A 24,857-nucleotide genomic window follows, 5' to 3' on the forward strand; every position below is an offset into this window, starting at 1 on the left:
GCACAAGCCTCGGCTCTGTTTGTGCCCACATTAGCATTTCTGCTGACTGCAAGGATTGGTTTAATTTCATGGGTGTCATTTCCTTCAAGAAATCTCTCTCTGAGCAGCAGCCCGACGAATGCCTGATAAAACATACTTTCCTACGGTAATGATTTTATGGACCCATAAGTCATGAATTTATTATGATCTCAGCCCCTGCCTGCTGATTGCTGTAAAATGCAAAGTAATTAACAGCAAGCGGTAGCAGCTATTCCCACCTGGTAGCGTGTTCTTGGGTACGCTGATGGGTTTGATTAAAGTAATGGCTAAAGTGTACAGCCCGGCTGTAAAATATTAGCATGATTAATGCAGTATCCTAAATAAGAAACAAAACTAATGGGCATGGTTTAAAGAATTAAATATATATATATATATATATATTCCTCTCCCTCCCTCTAGCTATTGTTCTGGCTCATTTATGCTTTCTTTTCTGTTAAATAATGTATGGGCTTGAGGGCCAGGGGGCAGGCTAGAGATGCATATTGCAGTTTCATAACATCTTAAGTGCTTGTGTTAATTTTTCACTCCTCCTTTCTCTTTCTCCTCAATCTGCCATCTCCCATCGGATAGGGGGAGAAGTATAATCAAGTTTCCCGAACTTGGCCTGAAGTCAGATGTGATTTGATTTGGATTGCAGACAGCCTGGGGAAGTGGCTCAGAGACAACTTGGAGAGTTGGACTCGGTTTCTGGCCTCGCAGAAGAGAAACCCTGATGCTGTGTTCGCATTCCCGTGGCTGGGGGTGATCTCCGGTCTGTCTCAGCAGCCTGGAGCCCATAAGTTTTTTGCACATGAAGAATAACCACATCTGTCCAGAAGCTGCAGTGCTTCTGCTGAGAAAAGAATGCTTTTTCTTTTCTTTTTCTGAACAGCTTAAAAAAGCAGTGACTGGATTTGAGTGAAAAATTAGCGAAAATAAGACTCAAGATAAAATAACCCATGTCAGATTTCTCCCTGCCCCAACTCCCCAAACCATGGTAAATTTGATATCTGGCATTTTTCAATGGGAAAGATCAGGGTTTGGGGATAAGAAAAAAATATAAAATAGGCATTTTTTTTCCATGTCAAACACCTAGAAAAATTTATTTGGAAATGGAGAAAATACCTGATTGAAAAAAAAAAAATTTAAAAAAGGCTTTTTTGACCTACACGTTTTGATCAGCTCTTCTCTTCCAATTTCTAAAGATGCATACACCAGTGTCGTCTAATTCCCTCTGATCTGCCTCTAACTTTTCAGGTGTATTGATCTGCTCTAGTTTATGAAGCTACCAACTATTGGAAAGAAAAGCTTATAAATAACTACAGAGAAACGGGCTTCCATATCACAGGAGTTCCAGCTGTGCTGCTTTTGTTTATCGCACAACACACATTTTTTTGGAACTTTTCTTAACCAGGAGATTGCAAAAGGGAGCTCAACGTGCCAATGTCACCGAGAATTGTTGTGTTGTATTGTACTGTGCAAATGGTGTTTTCTCCCTCTTGAGATGGAGAGGTTTCTGGGTTTGTTTTTGTAGATAAGATAATAAACTTGGTAGTGGTTCTGCTAGTAAATACAAGTAGCCCCAAGCCCCAGAATATGTCTTGTTGGTCCCTCCAGTAATTTGACAAAGTATCCTTCCAGCAACCTCCTGAAAGTACAACATGAACAATTTTGTTGATCCTTCAGTATCTGGAATAGCCGTGGTAAGGGGATGCTGGGCTCTGTCAATAACTCTGCATGGTGGCCAGCTCTCTGCCAACATTGGCATGGGTTTTAGATGTCTCACCCATGTTCAGTGGTGGTCAAAACCAGGAATTAGATGTGTTACCAGTAGGGTGAGAATGAAGTTCTCCCTCTAAAATTGCCACCACTGGAGTTGTGACTGCCTTCTCTTGGGAAGGGTATAAGAAACCTCAAAAAGATCAAAAGTACAGGGGAGCTTCCATGCAAGGAGAGATTAAGCAGATTGAGTAGAGAGGCAGCTGGGAGAGGGGTATGATCAAGCTACGTACAGTCCAGAGTGGAGTAGAAGAGGTGGCGCAGATGATTGTTTGCAGTGTCTTGTGATTCAAGTTCTGAGGGTTACCTGGTGTACTCATTAGGCAGAAGTTTTAAAGAAAATGAAGGGAAATCCATTTTTCTGAAGTGCATAATTACATATGTATTTCATTGCCATGTGCTGTTGTGGAGTCCAAAAGAGGAGAATAGATGTGAAGTGGGACTTGATGTCATGGTAGGCAGATCCCTGGGGATCCTGAACATAACTGAAGGGTTTGCAGCAAGAAGAGGGCCATAGATATCCCATCACTCATTTGCTTCCTCGCTTCTCCCTTTGGCAAGGCTGTGGCCATGTTCTTACACCTGCTGTGTCCTCTTGTGTTTAAACAGGGGCTCAGGGGCTGAGTGCTGGAGGATGTAGCTGCTGTGGGTTTGGCTGACAGCACTTTCTTTCCTCAGGGATGGATCTCCCCAGGGTCTTCTCCCACCACGTGAGACCTTGTGTACTGGATGAGGAAGCACAGGGCAGGTGATAAAGGAAGGGCGGTGATGCTGGGCTACGTCATGGTTCTCACTGGAAACATCTGGACTCAGAGAAGTGGAGGACACCACAAGCCCATGAGGCTGAGGCCCAGCAGTGGCCTTGAGAGGTAAGAGCCAAACGTGTGAATCTCATCCCAGCTGTGAGGTGTGACAGTGCCGCAGCAAACACTGGTGTGTGAGGATGGTGTGTGATGGCTGGGCAAGGGGAGGCAGATCCTTTTCATCGCTTGTTTAGGTACTGAGTGGCAGCATGGCTGTGGGGTCATATTTGGAAGGCTTTCTCAGCAGTGCACACATGTTAATGATGTTTGAGGAGTAGTTTCTGTGGGAGACCTGGGAGCCAGGCAGCTCTGCAAATCAGCCCATTAGTATTTTTAAAAGAAAACCTCCATCCTGTAGGAACTGTTTTGGCCTCTGGAGACATGCCAGAACTGTATCCCAGACTGCACCGCATCCGCTTCTCCTATTAGATCTTTCCCTGTCTCCTTTTATCTACCCCTTTTCCTTCCCTCCTGGCTAGAGCTCTCTATTGCTATTCTATCCAAAACACACTTCAGCTATTGCCTTCTGTGTTTCTCTTGCCTGGAAGTTTGCACAAGGATAGGTTGGTGTTTATTTTTATTTTTTTTCTCCTTTCTCCTTTTGGACCTAATCACCCTGCTGAAATTGAGCTGTAATGCAGTTGGCAGTGGTCAGATTGAGCTGAACGTGTGCGCTCCAGCACATATCCAGATTCTTGCATCAATAAAAATGAACACAGACAGCCGCAAAGCGAAAGAGATATCGCATGGCCTTGTTTAAAACACACTTGCGCAAAAGCAAGAGCAACCTGAACAAAAGCTGCCTGTCTCTTCTTTTGAGGTGGGTGAAAGAAGAAGTTATTGGGCTTGATGTGCACAGCGAGAGGGGGAGACCATGTTTCCCCACCTCCTCCCCCTGCCATCTGCAGCCGTGCAGCAGGTAGAGGAGATTGCGTTTGGTGGGGAGGATTTATAGCTGTCATGAGTCAGTCAGAGTGTCAGGGTAAATCAAGCCTGACGTTTTTAACATCTTCCCCACATAAAGGGGGGGCAAGGGGGAATGGAGGAAGCAATTGTAATTTTATGTCTATATCCTGCTCGACTAATCAAGGTGAGCAAGAGACATGCCAGCCAGAGGAGATTTTCCTCTTGTTAGCTTGATCGTTTCTTTGCTTTGGCTTTTCCCTTCCTTTCCAGGACTACTATAGCAATCTCCTCTGTGGGGGAAGAAAGATCCAGCTGATTAGTGCTAGAGGCTTGTACACAAATGGTTCTTGCTCCTCCAGACTGTCTCTTGTAGTATGTCACTAATCAGGTAAGTGAAAAGTCATGGAAAAACAAATTTTGGCAGAGGTTTAACTCCCTTTGGCCCTGTCTTCTGTCTCCTCACTCCTATTCAGACCCCAAATCTACTGCTAGCCCTGAGATGGTAGTGCTGTGGTGTACCATATCCTCTCCTGGTCCCCTCCTATTCCTCTCAGGAGCAGTTTGCTCAGTTGGACAGGCCTACAGGTGAGCTATGGAGAGAAGAAATATCTGCATCATGAGGGGAAGCTAATTCCAGGGGATTTCCAGCAGCAGCATGGCTTAAGAGTTGTGCTTGGTATGCCTCTTGTCTTGCCTCAGGCACATGCTGCTGCAAAGCCTCCCCATGCCTTTTACCTTGCTGCCAGCACAGGCTGCCTCCTCTCATCCCAGGCAGGCTAATTCCCTCTGGTAAGGAGAGGCAGGGAGGCAAAATAAATACATACATAGATGCCTGTTCCTCACCCTTCCTATGCCACAGTCCAGAGTATTGGTGTAACATCTCGAGAGCATCCTGGTTTGAATACTGGGATTACCTAGCAGGGTGCTCTACCTCTTGCTAGAAGTGAAGATCCAGTAGACTGGGATACCTCATGGCAGTGGAAAGGCTTGTGCCCCAGGGAAGGACCCTGGCAGCTTCAATGCTGTGTTCTAGACCATGGCACGGGGTGTCCCGAAGGTGAACGAGGCAGAGCATGCACAGTCCTGAGCTGGAGCTGTTGAGCAGCATTAAAAGCTGCATGCTGGGTCCATGTGCCATCAACACAGGGCAGCATCGTTAAAATTCCTTGTGTGCACAAGAGTGGGCTAAGTCATCAGCAGAGGGCAGGGAGCTTCTGAGCTCCGTGGGCTCGTGCTGATTTACACCAGCTGGGGAACTGGGCCAAATCTGTCTCATTCAATGAATGATCGTTCAATTTTTCTCTCTGCTATCAAGCCCTTAAACAAAAGCCAATTGAAATCAATGGGAGACTTTCATCATTTTCAGGGTTATAGGCCTAAAAAATTGGATGCTTGGGGAAAAAGCAGGCAGGGGAAGAGAAAGGGAAGAAGGAATAAAAGCTGCTGTAACATTATGGCTTACAACGTAAACAGATGCGAGTGAGAAATGCTTTAGTTACGATTTTCCGGCAGCCACAATTCAGTGAAGCTGTACATGGAAATGTATACATTGAATAGCATCCTTCATTATGTAAACTGCTCTATGGGCGCAAAGGGAGCCTGTCCCTCTGTGAATCCTTTCTCTGAGTGTCCTATTTCTATATGTGATTAAGTTCTCTGCTCTTCCATTGCAGTTAGGGTTCTTATTAGTGGTAAGCACATGCTCCACGGGATGGCTATTACGCACAGAAATGCAGGAAGAAGCACTGCTTTCTGCTCCTAGAAACCAGCAGGATTTTTTTTCAGTAGCTGGAAGACGGGGAGGTTAATATCTTGTCCAGCCTCTGGCTGTATTTTGATAAAATCCTTTGTCCAATGACTGCAAAGTATTTTGCAAGTATGGCAGGGTAAATCCCCTTCAGACAGGTATTATCTGGCCTATTTTTACAGCTGAGAATTTGCAGCCTTCAGAGCCATCTAGGTGATGGTGCTGTCTTCACCTTGTGATCTCCTCGGCTGAACAAATATGTCGGGATCGGTCCTTTCAAATCCAGCCCCAGTTTGAACACAGCCCTCCAGTACATCTGGGTACAGTCAGATCCTTCCTCCCTCAGCCTTCCCATCCGTATAACAGGTATGACAATCATCCTTTCCCCTGGGTAAACATTTCATTATGAGATGCTGCTGAAGTACCTCGGAGGGGAGAAGACCTACAGATAAGTCTGCATTCTCATTTTGGCTATATTTGTGTGCATGTTTTCTGCTTTAACTGCCGTTCTCTTGCTTTGCCTGCTCATTAGTTCTGCCTGAGTGCAGGACCTCTCCAAAAAATGCAGTGTTGGCAGTGGGCATGAATTCTTAACGACTCCTGTCTCTAATGACAGAATCTGGGGCCAGGCAGTCAGTTTACTTGCTGAGAGAAGGAGAGGCAGATGAGACTGTAGCTTGCTGCTGCTTTCTCTTGTCACGGGGTGAGTTTGCGAAATCACAGGAGAATCTGCAAAATATGCTCAGGTGTTGGCCGCCTTCTCGTGCTGCAAGGAGAATTGCTTGGGGTGGCAGACAGAAAGAGGTGGAAGGTGTTGATTTTGTTTTTAAAGCTTACTCTGGCCTCTCTCTGCTGTCTACCCAAGAGATCAACAACAGATTTTGGCCTTTGAGCCAAAGCTGGAAATCCCAAGCCTGACTTGCCCAGTGTCTTGTTGTGCTGTCCAACTTAATGCAGAGGGAAAATATTAAACCTGTAAAAAACCCCAAACAAAACAACACAGCAATCAATTTAAAGAAAAAAATGCCAAGGGTTCCATTGTACCAAACAGAAGGACTTCTCTTAATGGGAAGCTTAAAACTCATTTTTAGTAATGTTCTTTTATCTTTTGTTTCTATTCCGTACTTGTATTCAAAGATTCCTTGACTTTTTGCAAATGCAGTTTGTAACATAAGTTAGCTTTTCATTTCACAGACTCTTTATATTTTGTTTAAAAAAAGAAGGAAGTCTTAGCAAGTTGGAAGAGGTGGGAAGGCAAAGGCAGCTGAATCCTGCCTAGTTGCCATTCTTTCTGTTTCATTTAATGGCAGGAGTAAGAAGAAAGAAAGAAAGAAGAAAAAAGCATTCAAAATCTTGACAGTTCCTTGATTTTTGATGCCTAAAAGCCAAACGAGAGAAAATTACAATTTTTGGTGGTGGTGGTGAAATCCTGAATTTTCATTTTGGTGGATTCCTGCTGAAATGTCATTTGGTGGAATCGTTTTGTTTCTGAGGAAATCTCAGTATGCACTGAGAAAATTTCAAGTTGATTCTGGGCTGTTCACTCCCTCTTAGAGCTCTGGCTATTTCTTTTGATTTGTCCTTGTTTCTCCTTTCTACCTCCATCCTTGCTGATGCCTTTTTCCACTCCTACTCCTGTTCCACTAAAATTGCCACCACCAAGACAGTTAAAATGGCAATGAGGCATTTCCTTCCTGGATGGACTAGTTGGGGTTGAGATCTTTGTGATTCCCAAAGCTATTGTCTTGGGTTGACGGAGTTGCCTCCATTTCACACTTTTGGAAACTGGAAAGTTTTCATTGGCCAGTGCAGGATACCTCCCTCACTTCTTATACATGGGAAGGCAGATTCTGGCACTGGGGTATTCCACGTGGCCCATGGAGGTCAGTCAGGTAGGCTGGATCTCTACCTGTGTTGACTGGAGAGTCATTCCGACTTTGCAATAACTGAAGTTCAGCTTCCTTGCTAGCTTTCTGTTCCTCTGTACCTCAGAGTAGTTAAATAAATAAGTAAATAAATAAAAATGGTGGAAGCCATTTGGGGAATCTTCAGAACCATAGGTTGATCTTTGATTTGGAGGAAAGGAAAGAGAAAGCTGGGATGTGTCATGGCCAGGGGTGTACACTTTGGGCTTTGCTTTCTATCTCAGTCCCTTCTGTGTCCATGGGCCCAGGGAAATTAACTGGTGTTCAGCCTAGTTCTGATAGACAAGCGCATGCTGAAACACAAGTGTTTTGCACCTCTGTTGGTGGTCTTGGCAGAGTAGTCTGAAAATCAAAGGGTCTCTGGAGTCTGGAGCTCTCTTCAGAGCTCTGGGGGAGCTTCTGCTGTGTGAAGCTTGTGACATGACCTTGGAGACATGGCCTGCCCATCCCTGGACCAGAACGGTCCGCAGAAGAGTGGAGCCACCATCTTTTGTGGCACCCTGATGCTCTAGACCGTGGCTGAGGAATGTGATCCCTGGTGGTGTTCTTTTGCTGTGTTTGCCATGACTTTCCTTTTGCTTCGTGCGGCTGAACCACAGAAGAAAGTACCTGGCTGTGTCTGTTCCTGGAGCCAGAGACTGGCTTTGGCAGTGTGCCACCCAAACATGTGATGTATGGCTGTAGCTCCCAGTGGGGCTTCCAGAGCTACGTCAGCCCATAAACCTCATGGCTCCTTTAGGCACAGGCTGAAGTTCACTGAGACCAACTCCACTCTGTGTCTAGTAAGTGTCAAGCTGCCCTGTCCATTGAGCAGCAAAGAGGACACCTGCTGGGAGGAGAACAAGAAGACAGAAGGCTTAGACAAGATGCTAAGCCACCCCTGGCTGAAATGTTTGAGATCATACTGGAAGTGACTGGGATCTGGAGAAGTTGTAGTGCATCCCTGACATGAGCCACAGGTCCAACTCTGGCATGAAATATCCAAAATCCGTTTGTAACGAGGTCTTTGGGGTGCTCTGCTCCGTGTCTTGCTGGCAGACAGTTCCCTTCTCGTCTGTGTACTTCCAGCCCCGTGAGAAGGCATGTTGATTCCACATTCCACTTGTTCTTGAGGGCGGCTTTTGAAATCCTGTCGTAATTATTCACGAGCCGTGATTGGAGCCCATGCTCAGAAGCACTATTTGCATCCAGGGAGGATCTGATTATAATTGTCACAGGGAAGTTTGTTTGAGACGGATTCTCTGTCAGCTTGAAATTTCTTGATGATGCTCCTTGAGCAGGAGAACTGTGCAGGCACAAGGTCCAGAGAAGGGTAGTTAAAGGGACTGGGGGTGTCACGCTTGGGTATGGAAATTGCTTTTTCTTTAGAGAAGATGAGTGTGGTAGGAATGCTTAGCTAGAGAAAGAGCAGAGCAGTAGAAAGTAGAATTATTTGACTGATCTTCAGGGTACAACTGTCTTCTCCACCCTAAAGACTTGAGAAAGATGCATGTTTTTTTCAGGATGGTTGATTTAAATCACCTATTTTAATCATGATTTAAATCAACAAGCAGGAAATCTTGATTTAAAAAACACGTTTTAATCTTGTATTTTAAAGTTCATTTCCTAATGAAACATAGTTTCTCATTGGTTGGCATAATTTGGTACTATTTTTGGCAAAGCAAAAGGGGACGTGACACCCATACATATTTATTGGCGCAACTGTATAGCTTAACATATATCTATTCCGATTTGGAACTTTTACATCTTTTTATTACATTGGAGAAATGGAAAACATGTAATTTCTGATTTATTAGACACAGCTTCTTTTTTTATACTTGTCTCAAGCTATATGAGGACAAAAATTAAAATGCAATTAAAAATGCATGAAGAAAGCATTTTGAAAGTTTGTTGTTGGTATCACAGAGCAGAAGGCTGGAACGAGCCTTTGCAGATAATCTACTCTGTATGTTGGCATTGAGGCAAGATCAATTACACCTTTCCCCTCTGCACAGGTGTTTGTTTAACCTTTCCGTAGATGTCTCCGGTAAAAAATTCTGCAACTTCCCTGGTATCTGTTCTAGTGAGAAAGTTGGGGGTTTTTGGTTGGTTTTTTTTAAAATGTCTAAACTTAAGCTTTCTTTGCTCCAAGTTAAATTATTTCTTCTTCTCCTGCCACCGTGAACACAGAGAACAATCGACTGCTGTCTTAATAACCTGCTAGCTACTGGGAGATTGTTATGCCTCTGTGCCTTAGTCTTCTTTTTTTTTTTCTTTTTTTTTTTTCCCTAGGCTGAATGAACCTAGTTCATTTAACCTTTCCTTGCCAGTTGTTCTTCCTAAAGCTGTGACAGTTTTATTTTTTCTCCTCTGGACTCCCTCCTGCTTTCTCATCTCATTCTGCATCTGCAGTGAAATGACTTTGTGGATACTTCGAAAGGAGAAATTGCTTGCTGCGACATGTAGGCAAACTGCGGAACTCATTGCTACAGGATACTGTGGATGCTAAAGATTAAATGGGTTTGGAAAGTGTTTAAACAAAGTAATGGAAAATGTTCCTGAGCTGTGTGTTGCTGGAAGGCCTTGTGAGATTGGGATAAGTGAGATGCAGAGGGAGGAGGGGTAAAATGCTACTGCTCAGTCCTATGGTTTCATTGCTGGTTTTGGGGTGCTGCTAGCCCTATGGGGGTCGTACGGCCACTGGTGCACTACTCTGTGTCTCTGCTGTGCTGTCGTGATGTACCAGGAGCCCATCACACTGCTCTGTTTCAGAGAAGTGCTGGGACGTGCCTGTGTCTTCCCCCCGGAGCTCCACTTTATAGCCTTTCCAGCTTCTGCCCTCCAACAAGCTGTAAAAATGGGGGCCGGCTCTGACTTGAGCACACTGGGAGTCAGAACCTCAGAAAACCTGGATGGCAGCAGGGTGTGTGTGAGTCGGCTAGGATTTGCGTGTTAACCAGAGGCTGTTGGAGTAATGTTCTGCTCTTTCCTATGGCAAATATGAGTGGGGTGGTGATGGTAACTTTGCCAGAGCATGACGGTGGTTAATGCTATCCCAGCCAGGGCTGTGCTAGTGCTGTAAACAGCCATCATGAAGCAAAATCTCTCTCTTCCCCAGAATGTACTGGATTCGACAGCTCTCCTTTTATCTGTTCAGAAAGTGCTGAAGTGTTCCTAGCTGCTCTTCAAAAGCAATTCTGCACTGCCCAGAGGGGGCTGTAACTCACGTGGGGAGCCAGGAGAAAATGATGCTACTCATCTCAGCAGAAGTGTGTAAACCACTTAACTTCTGGCTTCAGCTCCTGAGTGAGATTTAAATGTAAGGATGGGAATGTGGTTACAAGGACTCTGTGGGTCACCAGTGGGGTAAAGGTGCACTGGGAAGCCATCACTTTTGGAAAGGCAAGGTTTGAGGAGAGCAGTGCTTAGTCCTGTAGCATCTTTGAGGGTGTTCAAAAAGGTAATTGCAGTCCTTGGCTTTCCTGTTTGCTGAGACCTCATGATGCTCCGTGGTTTTCATGAGAATACCCTGTTATTGAAGGTCTTTAGAGAACAGTCCCTCTTTGTTCCCATCCATTCTTGGGCTTCCAAATCCCTTTTTCCTTTTCAGTTCACCTTGGGGAAGGGAGCACTCTCTAGAAAGACCCTGCCTGGGTTTAACTCTGCTGAGGCCACTGGAGCATAGCATGGATGGGGTAGGTCCACTGTTCCTTCGGTGAGAATGAGAACTCTTCAACATCTATGGGGGAAGCTGGGATGTGGCTGCTGGTGGACTGAGGATGGGCAAAGCAAAAAGCTGCTTGTCATCTTCCAAATGACGCTCCCAAGAGGACGATGGGTCTGGAAGGGGCTCATCACAGGTATTGCATCCCTTGCACCTCTTGAGAAATCTTTGCACTAAGTGATATCTTTGTTTCAAGAAATAATAAAGCTGGGCAGCTTGCAAGCCGCGGGCTTGTACTTGCCGCCTCCCCGGTGTTCATTTGCTTGGCAGTGTCTTTGCTTTTACTGAAGGAGTGTGGATTTGTTTTTAACTCTTACTTCTCTGAAAGTAGAGAGCATGCAGAGAAAGAATAGGTTTGCATTTTGCAGGTAGGCAGGGGGTGGGCACCAAAACCCATTCCTCTTCTTTAATCTTGGGTGCTGAAGGTGATCGGAGCTTTTTATACAGACCTTTATCTGTTGGCAGCTTAATTAACTAATGGTCCCAGAAAGCTCTTACAGAACAATTGATTTTATCCACTTCAGTATCGTTATCTCTGTCCTATTGGCACCCAGGCAGTTGCGCAGCCGGTTCTTGGGTGGTGAAAGCTGGACAAGCCTTCCTTTCCCAACCCTGGTTTTTATCCATAGGTTTTTGGATTAGAGATTTAGCTTTAGAGAGAATAAAATCCTCTCTGCCTGTAGCTGTGTGGGGAACACGTGGCTGCAGCTGTAACAGCCTTAGAGTACGAATGGCACAGGGCAAGGAAAACATGATCAGCATTGTTTCATTGCTGTCTTGCCTCTCTGTCTCTGCTCCACACCTGACCTGAGGACACACGTGAGAGCAATACAAGATGTTCAGCCCCTTGTCATGTTGTGTCTTTTCCTTGCCTCTGGCCTGAACCTAGGTCTTTTGGTTGCTAGTTCTTGCAGTTTTACTGGTATCCCTCCTGGTGATACATGTCGTGTTGAACTCCTGTGTCATGGGAGCATGTGACAGAGAGAATCAAAGCCCTTATTTTAATAAAACTTAATTCCCCTGCCTCCATAAAAATGTCTATGTAAGAAGACACAACTGAGCCCTCAGGTCTAGATATGAGAAGGTAGAGCGAAGATCTCCCCCCAGGGTATGTGTGTGTATTTAAGTGCTTTCCTGGTGCCGGATGTGGACTCCTGGGGTCGTTGGATTCTCTGAGGCCACTTCAGTGGGGATTGCTGGGGTGAACTGGGGTTTGAAGAGAATTGAAACTGGCTGTGAAAAAAGGATAATGACCTGAGTTCTCCTCCAACTTCATATTAGGTTGGGTTTTCCATCTTTTTTGCCAAGGGTAGAAGAAATTCATAATGGCAACTAGGGCCAGAGCAAACAGCTTTAAAACTCGATGCAAGTCTTCCCCCTCTACCATTCCCCAAGCTTCCCCGGACACCTGCTCATTCCCCCTTCCACCCACCCAGCATAGAGCCCACCATTAATCCATCGGCTCATAACCTGGCCAGTTAAGCACGTCTACCTCTGGTGTCTCTCTCTGTCCCCATGCCCTTCCTTACAGCATCCATGACCCTATAAGCATCGTGGCAGACTTCTTTCTGGAGCTAAGGGCAGTTGGCTCAACCTCTCCTGCATATGGTGCTCTGTAGCAGAGGGAACTACTTCTCTTTTTATTAGAGAGTGATAAAATACACCAGAACACATGGTGGCATCTTCATACAGGTATGTTGATGGTCCCTCAGGCATGGAAGTGAGCTGAACCCTCCCCTCTGCCCCCACAGACCCTGGGACAATCAAAGTTGACTTTGTCCCATGTTTTACACTGGCTTAGTACCTTAGTGGGTCCCTCTGGGCTGCTGGTGGTTAGGGGGGTTATGTTGCTTTGTTTGAAACCCAGAAAGGGTCATTAAGTCAACCAGTTTGGCTTCCTGCATGGCTAAGTGAGAGAGCCCCAGAAATGTAATGGGCTGCTCTCATGAGCAACAGCTCATGCTTGATATTTATAGAGAAATGGTGCTTTGAAAAGACCCCATTTTTTAGCCTCTCCTGCTGTTCTCTAGCTAGGGCTGAACCTTGCTGTTAATAAGGGAAATACAGACATGTCTTCACAGTAAAGGCAAAAAATAAAACCCCTTTGCTTTCCCTCCCACCTTGTCAGGAGCACCCTGCTGTTCCCCTCCACTTTCTTCCCATCTCACAAAGGCAGTGGATTCTCTCTCTCAGTTGTGCTCCTCACTAGAGGACTGGTTGCTGAGCATGTCCATGCAGCCATACTGTATCCCTTCAGTTGGCTTTTAATAGCAGGCAGAAAGAAAAGTGCAATGGTTTGGGAGAAAAGGGGGAGTTTGGAAGACCTGTGGTTAAGTCTCTGTTGTGCTTTGGATTTACGGTATAGCCTTGGAAAAATCACTTCTGTGCATCTGCTCTCTACCTGTAAGCGTAGCCTCTGTCTGCATCAATGTGGTCTGGTCGACTTCTTAGTATTAAATAGTAGTCATGTGTCGCTTTTAACCATATTCCATCCATGGAGGAAAATATGCGGGTGTTGAAACGAGGGTCACTTTGAAGCTGAGCCTCAGAGGTTCGTGTTTTTCAGGTGCTTTCAGTAATATGACCCATGCTTTTTGTTACAGGCTGGAAATACTGCAAAAGGCTATTTTGAGCTCTGCTAGCTTTAATTGAGATCCAGGCTCCTACTAGTCCTTGCAAAAGGAGCCTGACACCCTGCACTGTGTTGTTCTAGTGAAAATGTGTTTCTTGAGCTTTTTGGCTGTGCTTTGGATAGACATTTGTGGTCCGAGGTGTGCGTAATCTCTGTCACCAAAGGAATGGGTGCTCTGGCTCTGCAGGACTTGTCAGATGTGTGTCAGAATTCTGCTTTCGTTTTCTTCTGTGGAAAATCACTGGCCGTGCAAGGGTCTCCAGTGAGAAAATGCTTGGTTAAAAACTTGGAGGGACAATCCTTGGTGAACCCATGGGACCATCCATTTCCCAAGTCTCCTCCTGTCTGCAGGGGCTATTAGGAGATTCATTTATTCTGCTCGAAGCCTGCAGGTTTATAAACATGGGCTCTTTTCTTCAGCTGAGTTGAAAGGAACAACTTCTATCTGATTTCCTTTGGGACTGGAGCTGGCTGTCTCTATTCCTCAGTTCAGGACTGTAGCAGTGGGGAGAGGAGGGGAGGGCGGAAAGGCAGGAGAGCACCGAGATGATCTTGGTTTGTCCTGGACTAGGAAAACCTGCATCATGGCGAGGACGAGTAGCAAATTGTGATTACGTGCCCAGTAAAACTTGTGCTGCTGCAGTAGTGGTTTCCTGCCAGAAGGATTAGCCCTGTTAGAGCTGTTGCCGCAGCATCCCTGGTGTAGGTGGGTGGATGAGGAAGGGGCTAAGGACATGATTTAGCTCTTAGGCTTAGGCTGAACTACTTGGCTTTGGAAGGTGGGGGCAAGAGGCAGCTTTCCCTGGGCTAGTGCCATACTCAGAAGAACACTGGCATTTCTGGGGCCTCTGAATGTCACCAATATGTTGAGGATGGCTTTGGGCTTATGAGTGAGAGATGCTATCACAAGGAAACCCACAGTGTCTGAGAGTTTGCAGAGCTCGTTGCAGAACTGAGGCTGGAGAAAACAGGTGGACTGGCTTCTCTTTCCAGTTTTTTTTTCCTATGCCATACTCAGGAAGATTCAGATACTCCTGGGGCCTGTTCAGGTCTGAGGCTTCTTGGTCACTCTGGGGCTGGTGGGGTCACTTTCACCTTGCAGAATGGATTGAAAGGCTTTTCACTGGAGCTTTTTACCCTCCTGCACAGGGATCGATGGGTTGTGCTCCTTGGCTTGTGAGACAGAATAACCGCAGCTGCTGCAAGGGAGCAGGAAATCATCTCTGTAAAGCTGTCCAGAAAGCCTTGAATTCAGGTACAAGCCTCATGTTTATAGGAACATAAAAGGAACCATGGAAACTAAATACGGGTCAGAGCACCTGCAAGTAGAAAAATCAGAGGGATTGCAGAGTTACCCTAATTTCTCTGCCTTTGGATTTGCTGTGCTGGTTTCAAACCTGCCTGGGATCCTAGGCTCTGAAGGAGTCTTTGGGATCCATATTAGGAAGGAATTTTCTGGGGAAGGCAGCAGGCAAAAGACCTCATCTAAATGCCTGTTCCAGGAAGGTCACGTGCTGTTCAGTCACACGTGAGATGCTGCTGGCTGTGGTGTTCCTGTTGAGCCCCAAGGGAGGTCAGGTACCTGGAGAGGATTGAAGAGCTTTACGTGCATTGTTGACATGGAACTTAAACTTTGCTTTCCTCTGCTCCCTTATCTAGAGGATTACCCTGTGCGGCTCTGCATGCCCTCCTGGGCCCTTAGCAAGGATTCAGCTGCTCTGCAGTCCTCAGCTTCACCAGGGGGAAATTTCTTCACCTAGCTGCTGCCAGCATGCTTTTGGCGACCCTGGGTGTCCCGTCAGCTGTTACAGGCCATTAAAGGATTTGTTTCTCGGTGTATGAAAAGGCTTAATTCAATTCTCATTCTCTCCTGGCATTCCTCGGAGGTGAGTGCGTCCCCTCGGCATGAATCCTCCAATGTCGCTAATTGACTTGAAAGTAGCTCGTGTCTCCTTGGAAATGTCACCCAGCCCTTTTCAAGTGCAATTCCAGGCAATCAGGATCAATATGTTTCTTTAGCTAAGGGTATTAGCACATGACTGACAGCCCTGCGGCATTAGCTTATTCATATAGACTTCCAGATGCTCATTTTCCTTCCCTGTCTCAGCTCCAGTCCCAGTACGGGGACAGAACTTGGAGTGGAGCCATCCCCCGAGTTGCAGTTGTTCACAGAGCACTGGTGGGTACAGTGCAGACTCTCCCACGCCTGCCCCAAATCTATAGGGTGCTCTCGTCCCGTCTCCCAGGTGAAATCAAACTGCATCGCCCCATCCACTTGTTCACTGCATCATGGCCCTGAGATGTTCCAGAAAGGCAGGGACTGAATTTTTCTGCCCGTGTTAATCAGTGTAGGGCTTCGTTTGATATAAGAAAAGGTGTCAGCATATTTTTGCAGTACCTTTGCACAGAGAATATTGTCAGTGTAATTATCTCTCCTCAGATCCCTACACCCTCATGCTCCTGGGGAGGCTGCGGTCCACAGAGGACTTCCCTTGCTTTCCTTGTCATGTGGTGATGCTGGGGTGGTCCTGGTACCCAAAACATTTGGGTTTTTCATTACATCTTTCAGCAAGTATACACTCTTCTGCTTTCTTGCCTCAGAAACATTTGTGAATTTGTCTTCCCAGCAGCCTTGTGAGGAAGGCGAGTGCTGCTCTCTATTCTTAGAGGTAGGGGGGGATGAAAGCACTGGGAAATTAATTTAGCAGAGCTTACAAAAGCACTCGAGGCAGTGATTCTGTGAGTGAATTCGATCCGGGCCCAGGTGCCCTCTACTTTTCTTGCCCCCCTCTCTAATAAGGCTGCCATGGCTGATGCACCCGCACCACTCCTCTGGATAGACCTCACATCCCTTCTGCACTCCAGTTGTGCCTTTTTCCTTGGGAAGCAGAGGGGACCTCACTCCCCCCAGTTTGGGAAACACCAGCTCGGGGACTTAGGAGCAACAATTCAGAAGCAGATCAAAGAATATTTCAGCTTTTCAAAGGAAGAAACTAAGATGCTGAGAGACCAAGAGTCATGTCCTAAGCAAGGCGATGTTTCTCAGACACAATTCTTCTGGGTGCCTGCCACCCTGCCTTGCAGCTAGCGGTGCTCCCAGCTCTCAAGAAACACTGCTCCCTGGCATTGGTACATGTTAGAGTCACAAGGAAAAAGCCTGAAGTTAGCTCCCAAGCAGCAAACATTAACATACAGAGGAATGAGGTGTGCTGCACTGTGGTACTGGAAAAACTTTGAGGGCTTCTCTGCTGTGCTGCGAATTTGAGTGTCTCCCTTGCAGGGCTGGTGAAGGCACGTCATCTGCCACTGCCTGGGATTTGTAACTGCTACTGAGGCAGAGGTGGGGAATCTGTGTCAGGGAGCTGCTGAGCACGTTCCCGAAGAGCACATCAGGAGATAAACAAGAAAGCCTGGAAGTTTTAATCTGTGAGGCTGCCCGGATACCTGCAGATGCCTCTGGCTGAATTTTGTGTCCTCTGAAATTAGTCAGGAAGGAGTTAACATGTGTGCCCTATGAGGCAGCCAGAACAAGTGCATCCGAAACTCCAGCAATCAGAGGCAAGCAACAATTATTAACGCCTCGGCATTTAATGTGGCAGATCGCTTACGCCCCCAGTTATATTGTGTGTTCAATTCCAGAGCATTCAGAGTTGTCAGTCAGGAGGTCCATAGATCATGGTGACCTTAGCATCATGTCAGGGGGCTTCACTCCATCAAGGATAATGAACGTCTCCCACCGGTTTCTTCCCATCATTCATTTGAGATCCAGAAGTTCATCATGCAAATGACAAACAATGTTAATTTTCTGCAAATAATTCCTCCAGATGTCCACGGGATTCCAGCACTCCTTGCCCAGAACAGTAAAATATGTTTGTCTTCCTCCCTATAATTCATCACCAGGCCCACAAATCTCCCCAAACTCTCTATAAACAAAGCAGGAGGCAAAGCGCAGAGGATAATAGTTCACTGCAGATGTGTCTCACGGTCTCTCCATGATGTACACAGGGAAAGGAGTGGTGGAAGAGGTCAAGAAGTTTCTTCTCAGGTGAGCTGACTTTGACTGCACTTAGTCTTGCAAATACAGTGAGTGTGATGGTCTGAGCCAAGTCTCCCACAAAGACAAGTTGATGTGGTAGGAGAAACTCAGGAGGAATATTTCTGGGCTTAAAATTTAGGTCTGGCATGCAGGAATGGCTAGATCTGGAGGAAACCTGCTGCAAACCTTCTCTGCGTCACTAGGGAACTCTCCATTGGGTGGTTAGGCTTTATCATGGATCTGTATCAAGCTGTGTTTTCTGATGAGTACCAAGGCAAATAGGCAGGGTTTTGTTTCTCCAAGCAGCTCTCAGCTCCCTGAACTCCAGATCCAGCCAAAAATATAAGAAGAGCTCAAATCCAGGGCGGTTTGGGCCATGGAGCACAAGAAGAAGTTTTGGCTTAGACAAATTTGCAGATATGATGCAGGAATTAGCTCCAGCCAATGTAACTGGAATAGGGCAGGCCCATGATGAGGCAGCCAACAAAATGGCTGTATTTTTTACTCATACAAGAGGTCAGCAGGCAGTCAGGACAAAAATCCAAGGAGGATAGTACGAATGCTGGGCTGCTGCCCATGTTCCAAGGAAAGTAAAGTTCAGGAGAGTTTGGGGACACCCAGGTTTGCCTCAGGCTTGAAGAGCTTCTGTAGTTGCGATTTATTTGGTTGGATATATGAAAATATATATTTAATTTGGTTGGATATGTATAAATATATGTACTGTTTTAATTGGTTGGACATGGACAAAAGCATGGACATGCCCAAACTCTTTCCCCTCTGGCTGCTGAGAGCACTCAGCTGTGTAGTCCTGCCTTGCGTTGGCACCCATGAAGTGCTGGAGGCAGCTTGGGGGCTCAGTCCTGAGTTACAGCATGGAAATAGCCCAACCTGGAGACAGTACTGTCTCAGCACAGGTGAACAAGGGAGCCACCAGCTAAAAGCAAGGCTTGCATGTGCCAGAGGAGAGAGCACCCAAGACTCCATGGGAGGTCCTGCGAGGGCATGAGGCCCCTCTTGCTGATGGCACAGCTGAGCAGTGCGTGGTGGGTGAGTCACTTAACAGAGTACAGCTTTGAATGCTCCTGGAGCATCCTCTTGACTTCAGCAGGGCTTTGCTTTGACAGGTAGGTATTGCTGCTCTGCTTTTCTTGATCTGTTTGCCACAACCCAAGCAGGCCCAGCTTTGCGGTGGCTTTTTCCTCTCCATTCCCCCCACTTCTGCCAGTCCTCAAAGCACACACCCGCTCCCTCCCCTGCTGGCCTTTTCACACTGGAAGGGTTTTTAAAGGTCCCTCTAAGCAGCAGCTGCTGTGTGGCTTTTTGTTTTTTTGGTGTTTTTTATGATGAGCTGGAAATTAATTTATTTTTCACTGGTGTTGGACTATCCGTTCCCCATGCCACAGTGCAGAATGAGCTCGTAACTCTCTTGACTGCCTTGTGGCTGAGTTATGGGGTCTCCTGCAGCGTAGCCCAAAGGGTTTAATTTAACTGTGGATGTTTGGAAGAAAGCAGTGGAGATCTGACAACTGTCTAGTGCTTTTCCTGTCCGTACACTTGGAAAGTTTTTCTTAAGGTTTGACTGAAAGGTTCCTTGTTTTAAATTAAGCTTAGAATTTCTTGTCCTTTCTACAGGTGGGGAAAGGTGGGGTGTTTTTTTTCCCCTTTCCTTTTTGCTTGTCTGAAGACTGTAACCATGTCTCCATCCTCTCTAGACTGAGCATCACAAAAGCTTTCCATCTCTCCTTGTCAACCATCTCCTATAGATTTCCAGTCACTGTTGTCTGTCTCCTTTGGACTGTCTCCAATTGTTTGTACCGTCTTGGGAGATCAGCATCCCAAACTGGACAACATGTTCCAGCTGAGATCTTAACAGTGCAGAAGGCATGTGAGGATAGTTTGGACCACTTATGCACAACATCTTTCTTGTGCTTTGATCCTGGTTGCCCTTGGCATGATCTTGAACCTGTTTTGGGGCAAGTGGGCTGAAGTGTTTTAGTTGCTGTCTAGGCCACCTGTTGTTGTCTCCTTATCACTACACACAGACACTAATAAGACCATCTGTTGTAGGAACCTGTGTCTCAAATCAGGGATGCTTGGGTGAGCTAATATGAAAGGACAAAAGATGCAGTCTGCTTGCAGGAACTGAAGCTCATTAACAGCCCTGCAAATGCTCCTCCATATAGGCTCCTTCATGACACTATATACAGGGTGGTTTAATATGCCTATTAATACGTAACCTGGGTTGAGTCCCACCTTAGCTGATTTTGCTGTAGCTTTCCCAAGTGTCTGCTTGCAGCCAGATCAATGCCATGTGGGTTGCTTGTCTGGCAAGTCTAGAGACTGGAGGAGCCACCAGTGACTTGGATTTAAACCCCCTGCAGGGTTTGGGGTCAGTCCCTGGTCATGACACCAGGGGCTTTGCTGCTTGTTTAGTGTTCCTTCTGTATGGGAAGAAATTGGTGGGGTTGTGTCCACTGGAGCATTCTTCTACTCACAGAGCTGTGGAGGAGCCATGGGGAAAGAAACAAAGTCCTCGCTCTTTCCTCATCCCTAGCTCTGCCTTTTTGTAATTTCTCCTTACAACCATCAGCTGACTAATGTTTTTTTAATGCCCAGCCTGTTTTTCGGTCCCCTTAATGAGTAATAACATCTTAATGACACTGTCCCGTGGCTTTGTCCCGAGCAGGGCAGCATCTAATCCTGTAGTATTTGCTCAGTTGAATGGGTCACTGGTTTTACTGGACTTGCATGAAGGACATGATACGGATCCAAGTGCAATTCAGGGACTGAGCTGTGTCTTGCACTCTTGCAAGAGGGTGATTGTATTTCCTCCAGCTTGACTTTGGGCTGTGGAGAGCAAAACTGAGACATCTAGTTGTGAAGCAGGATGGCAGTAACAGTCATGAGCAGGAGAGCATTTGATCCCAGCCCGCCTGCTTGTAAGCTAACCCAGCTGGAGGTAGAAGGGAGGGCAGGTCCAGCCAACAGCTGGAAAAGGTGAATAGAAAACCTCAACCTCCTGAGGGAAGGAGGGACTGAGATCCTCAAGTTGTTCTCCTCCTCCTGTTCAGGACTGGGCCTAAACTAGAGCGTGGTTCTGACAAACCCGGAAGACCTTACAATATTCTAGCAATAAGGATGGAAATGCAGATTTATTGCAATGCACTGGCATAACTCCTCAGGTGATGCTTGTGTAAGCACAAGACGTGCTGCCTTTGATTTAACTTCTGTCTCAGTAGAAATGACCAAAGAGAAGCTGCGAAATCCTTAGTGTTTCTTGGGAGTTTTCCCCCAAATGTGGAAGTAAATCAGTGTAACTGGCTTGTCTTGCCTTTACCAGAGTGTTTTAGGCAATCATCTATTTCTGGCTTCACTTGGACACTGTTTGCAGTCCAAATACTGACAAATTCTGTGGGACAGCCCCCATGTCCACCTCAAACTTGTCTCCTGGAATCAGGCGATTAGATGAGACTCTCTTTCATCTAAGTGCTTTTTTTATCTTTCTGATCTGTGGAGGGAAGCTGGCAGATATCATCTTTAAAGGTAAAGAAAATGGAGCCAACATTTTGTATTCCAGAAATCTCATTATTTTCCAACTAACATGCTGATTTTGGATGCTGGGGTTTGGCAGTGACACAAGGGTCATTGCTGAACAAAGCAGAAGCAGGTCCATCCTGGAGAAGCCTGCATGGGTAAAATATGCATTTTCTATGGGCGGAAAATGTGAATTCTCTGGGTCATGTCAAGGAGTGAGGCATTGTGGGTAATTTCCCTTTTCTCTGACTTGATGGTAGCTTTCACAAGAGGAAAAAGTGTGTTTTAAGAAGTTACTTGATACTGATCTGTCCGGAGTGATTTTCCCAGGCTGGATTTGGGGAGGGATTATCTCAGATTTTCATTTAGTTCAGAAATCCTGGGTATTGGTTTTATAAACTAAACCCCCTTCGCAGCAGGTTGCTTGTTCTGTCTTGTTTTTTTAGCTTGATGCATAGGAAGGAATTTAAATTTTCTGAATGGATGGGGCCTGCGCCTCGCCGGGGTAAATCGGCATCATTCAAATATTTAAAGGCAGATGCATCAATACTGGCAGCTGAGGATCTGGCTTACTTTGATTAAAATCTGATCAAGATTACTCAGCCTTACCAAGGGACTTGGATTATCAGTCTATAAAAAGAAGAGTAGGAGAGGAGAGGACATTAAATATAAAAATAATCCAATGAAGGACGTGAAGCTAAACTCATTGCAAATTGAACAATAATGAAAACATCCTCCTCAAACAGGTGGAGGGCAGCAGGGCTTGCAGGCGAATGCTGGGCTTGGAGCTAGGTCTGAGGTAGAAATATTGCTCTTGGGTTTCTTGTGGCCATGGCCCAGTCTTTTAAAGGCAGATTTTTTTCAAAGGAGAACCTTGCTCATTAGAAAATCCCCAAGGGAGTGTTGCGGGAGGAGATGTGGGTGACAAATCCTTTGGAAAATCTTTGCCTCTGCTTCCTCAGGAGACCTGGGCTACTGCCAAATCTCACTAGCAAAGAGGTGATTGAAGCTGAAGAACAGAAAATCAACTCTTACAGATTTCAAAATGTGAAATGTGTGTTTGTCTTTAGGGTTTCTTACAGTGGTTGAACTTCACCTCTCCCCTTCCATCGCAGTATTTTTTTTCCCCTGGTTTTGCATTCTTTTTTAAATGTAAAACTTATTTAGGGAATATTATTATGCCATGTGATTAGGCTTGATGGACAGTGACTGATAAGGGACGCTGCACCAAGCCCTTTGCTTGCTGGGCGGTCAGCAGCGGTGACCTTTTTCATGAGTCAAACCGCTCAGCATGTGTCTAGCTTTCCCAAGATTTCTTATGCATATGGTCCCTAAACTCAGTAAAATCTGGTCTTGCCTGTGCTCCTGTGAAGTAGTGGTGTAGCTACTGGTAGGGCAGGCATACTTGGGTCCTAAGCTAGATGGCTTTTGAAGCCCCCCAAACCCTATTGGGGGCAGCAGATTTACCTCTCTTTAAGGAGTGCACCAGCTCAATGGGCTTGCTTGGATGGGAGGCACATCCCTTGCTGATCTCTGTTGAAGACATGGAAGGACATCTTCTGTGGGGGTTTCAGGACTTGTGACTAGAGTGTCCTTTTGTATCCAAGATGGGCAAAGGTAAACAAGATGCATGGTGAGCTAGCTGGTCTGGGAGTCTGTCTGGGGTGACTGGAAGATGCTTTGACTACATCAGAGGACTCTGGCAGCCTGGAGAGCAGGGCTGAGTGGCCTTAAAAATACTGATGACTTAAACCAACGCATCTAAGATTGCCAGAGGAAAGGCGAGGGGGTCATTGTGGGACCTCCTGGGCAATTATATACATGGATGGTCAGTGATATTGCCTGAATGCCCCAGCAGCGATGCCAGTCTGTCTGGTTTTCTTTAATCAGAATTAGGGTCAGATGAGGATAAGATTGTGTTTTAATAAGTATTTCTTAGCAAGTGCTTTTCCTTCCCCCTCTTCCCCCTAATATTGTTAATTTTCCTTGCAGTAACACGTGCATTGTTCAGCTTCTGTTGCTCCATGTGTCGTGCTCTGTTACTCTGTCTCGCTCGGAGCTGCATAGCAGAGGGAACGCTGCCAAGGCTTTTTCTGGGAATTTGCTGTGGTCCTGCTACTTCCCTGGGAGTGCTCAACTGATGTGTTTTGTTTGCAGGGGGAATAAAATGCTCAAATGTCAGCCTCTGAACGGACTATCAGAGACCAAGGCAAGGACCAACTCGTCCTTCATCTCTGTGCATGGGTGCCCACATACACATAACCATGGTAAGTTTTGGGTGATGACTTTTTGAGAGGAAAGTTGCTAAGCAGTAAATGTGACCTCCTTGCCCTATTTTAAAAGATGTGAGACTTTGCTTAAGGCAGCCTTCAGATAAAGGTGCTTCCCCGTGCCCCAATCCTTTACCAGGTGCAAAAACAGGGGCTACAAGTCGCTGTGATACCCTGTAGAAGGGCACTCCTCTCTGTCTGAGATGCAATTTCATTTTCACTTGGGTTGGGTGTGAAATGGTGTTTAAAAACATGGCTAATTGAAATGCTTTGGTGAACACATTTTTAAAACACCTGCTTTCTTGTTGGAGACACGATTATACTTACCCAGACTAGACCGCTGCAGGGAAGGTGGAGACGCAGTGCTCTCTGCATCTGGCTGGGCGGTTCATTTGTTAGCATGGGGTTGGATTTCTGATGACTCAGAAGGGAGCTTGGCTGCCCCTCAGCTATTTGCAGATCTGAAGATCAGTGGTACTGCTGTTATGAACCAGGGTTCTGAGCATTGCATTGAGCAGAGCTGGGACCAAAAGCCACCTCAGTCTCAAAGTGCATGTAAAAACAAGTAGTTGAGGGTTCCCAAGTGTCAGGTTAACACAGGGCACTCACAGGTAAGTCCCAGAAAAATAATAAGGTGGGTGCTAGGTATGGAATTCTTGCTACTTGCCTCGGTTTCTTTCAGGCCATGGGAGGGAGCAGGGGGAATTAAAAATTTCAAGCCTCTGTTTGAACCATCTGAAGTAGGTTAGGAATGAGAGATGAATGTTGTGCAAAAACAGGGGCTTTACTACTGGAGGAGCTGGTGATACTGAGCATCTTATACTTTCTGATTTATAATTCCTTCCTGATCTGGAGTCTTCTATCAAATATCTTTGTACACAAAACCTGAGGAATATTTGATGGCAAAGCCCCTTTTCTTGTGGGACATGCCTGCAAGCCTTCTCCACCAGGTAACAGCAACTGCAGAACTCTTGGCCATCAAAGTGGGCCAGAATTACACAGGCACAGGACTGGTAAGCAGTGGTCACTAGTTTGTATACCTCCATGACCCATACCTACCCAGAGCCTGTGTGCTCACTCAAGATGTTTAACCTCAGTTCTGGGTGCAGTAGGTATCTTCAGGCTGTGCTCTGAGCTCCTGGGCTATGCTTGACCCTCTGTCCCACGTGGGTTTCCTCTTTCTGAGGTCTTTAAGAGTTGGACAGGTCAGCTGCCCACACCCAGTTGTAACACTCTTTCTTCTTGCCTTTCGTTTGCTTTCCTGAGAAAACAGGGTTAAAGTGGTTTTGCCTCCTTTTTGCCCACCCCTAATAACTTTCCAGCCTGATGGCTGATTGCAGCTGTGTGCGCCAAAGATCTTAAAGATAACAAGTTCCTACCAGCTTGATATAAATAGATGGCCAGGGAGAAGACTTTATCTTTGCCCCTCTCTGCCAAGAGAGTTCAATCCTTATCAGTCCAAGAGCATCTGTGTGTGAGAGAATGAGGAAGAGGGAGAGGTTAT

General features: G+C 46.1%; 1 long non-coding RNA gene across 1 annotated transcript in view; it reads left to right on the top strand.

The window, feature by feature from the left end:
• Positions 1-5,444: 5,444 nt before the first annotated feature.
• Positions 5,445-24,857, top strand: part of LOC128148304 (uncharacterized) — a 41,544-nt gene continuing 22,131 nt past the window's right edge. Inside the window, exons 1-2 of the long non-coding RNA XR_008237249.1 lie at positions 5,445-5,619; positions 23,241-23,350. This is a non-coding gene — a long non-coding RNA (uncharacterized LOC128148304). The remainder of the gene's footprint in view (positions 5,620-23,240; positions 23,351-24,857) is intronic.

This window comes from Harpia harpyja, chromosome 11 (genome assembly GCF_026419915.1).
Source record: "Harpia harpyja isolate bHarHar1 chromosome 11, bHarHar1 primary haplotype, whole genome shotgun sequence".
Taxonomy (NCBI): Eukaryota; Metazoa; Chordata; class Aves; order Accipitriformes; family Accipitridae; genus Harpia; species Harpia harpyja.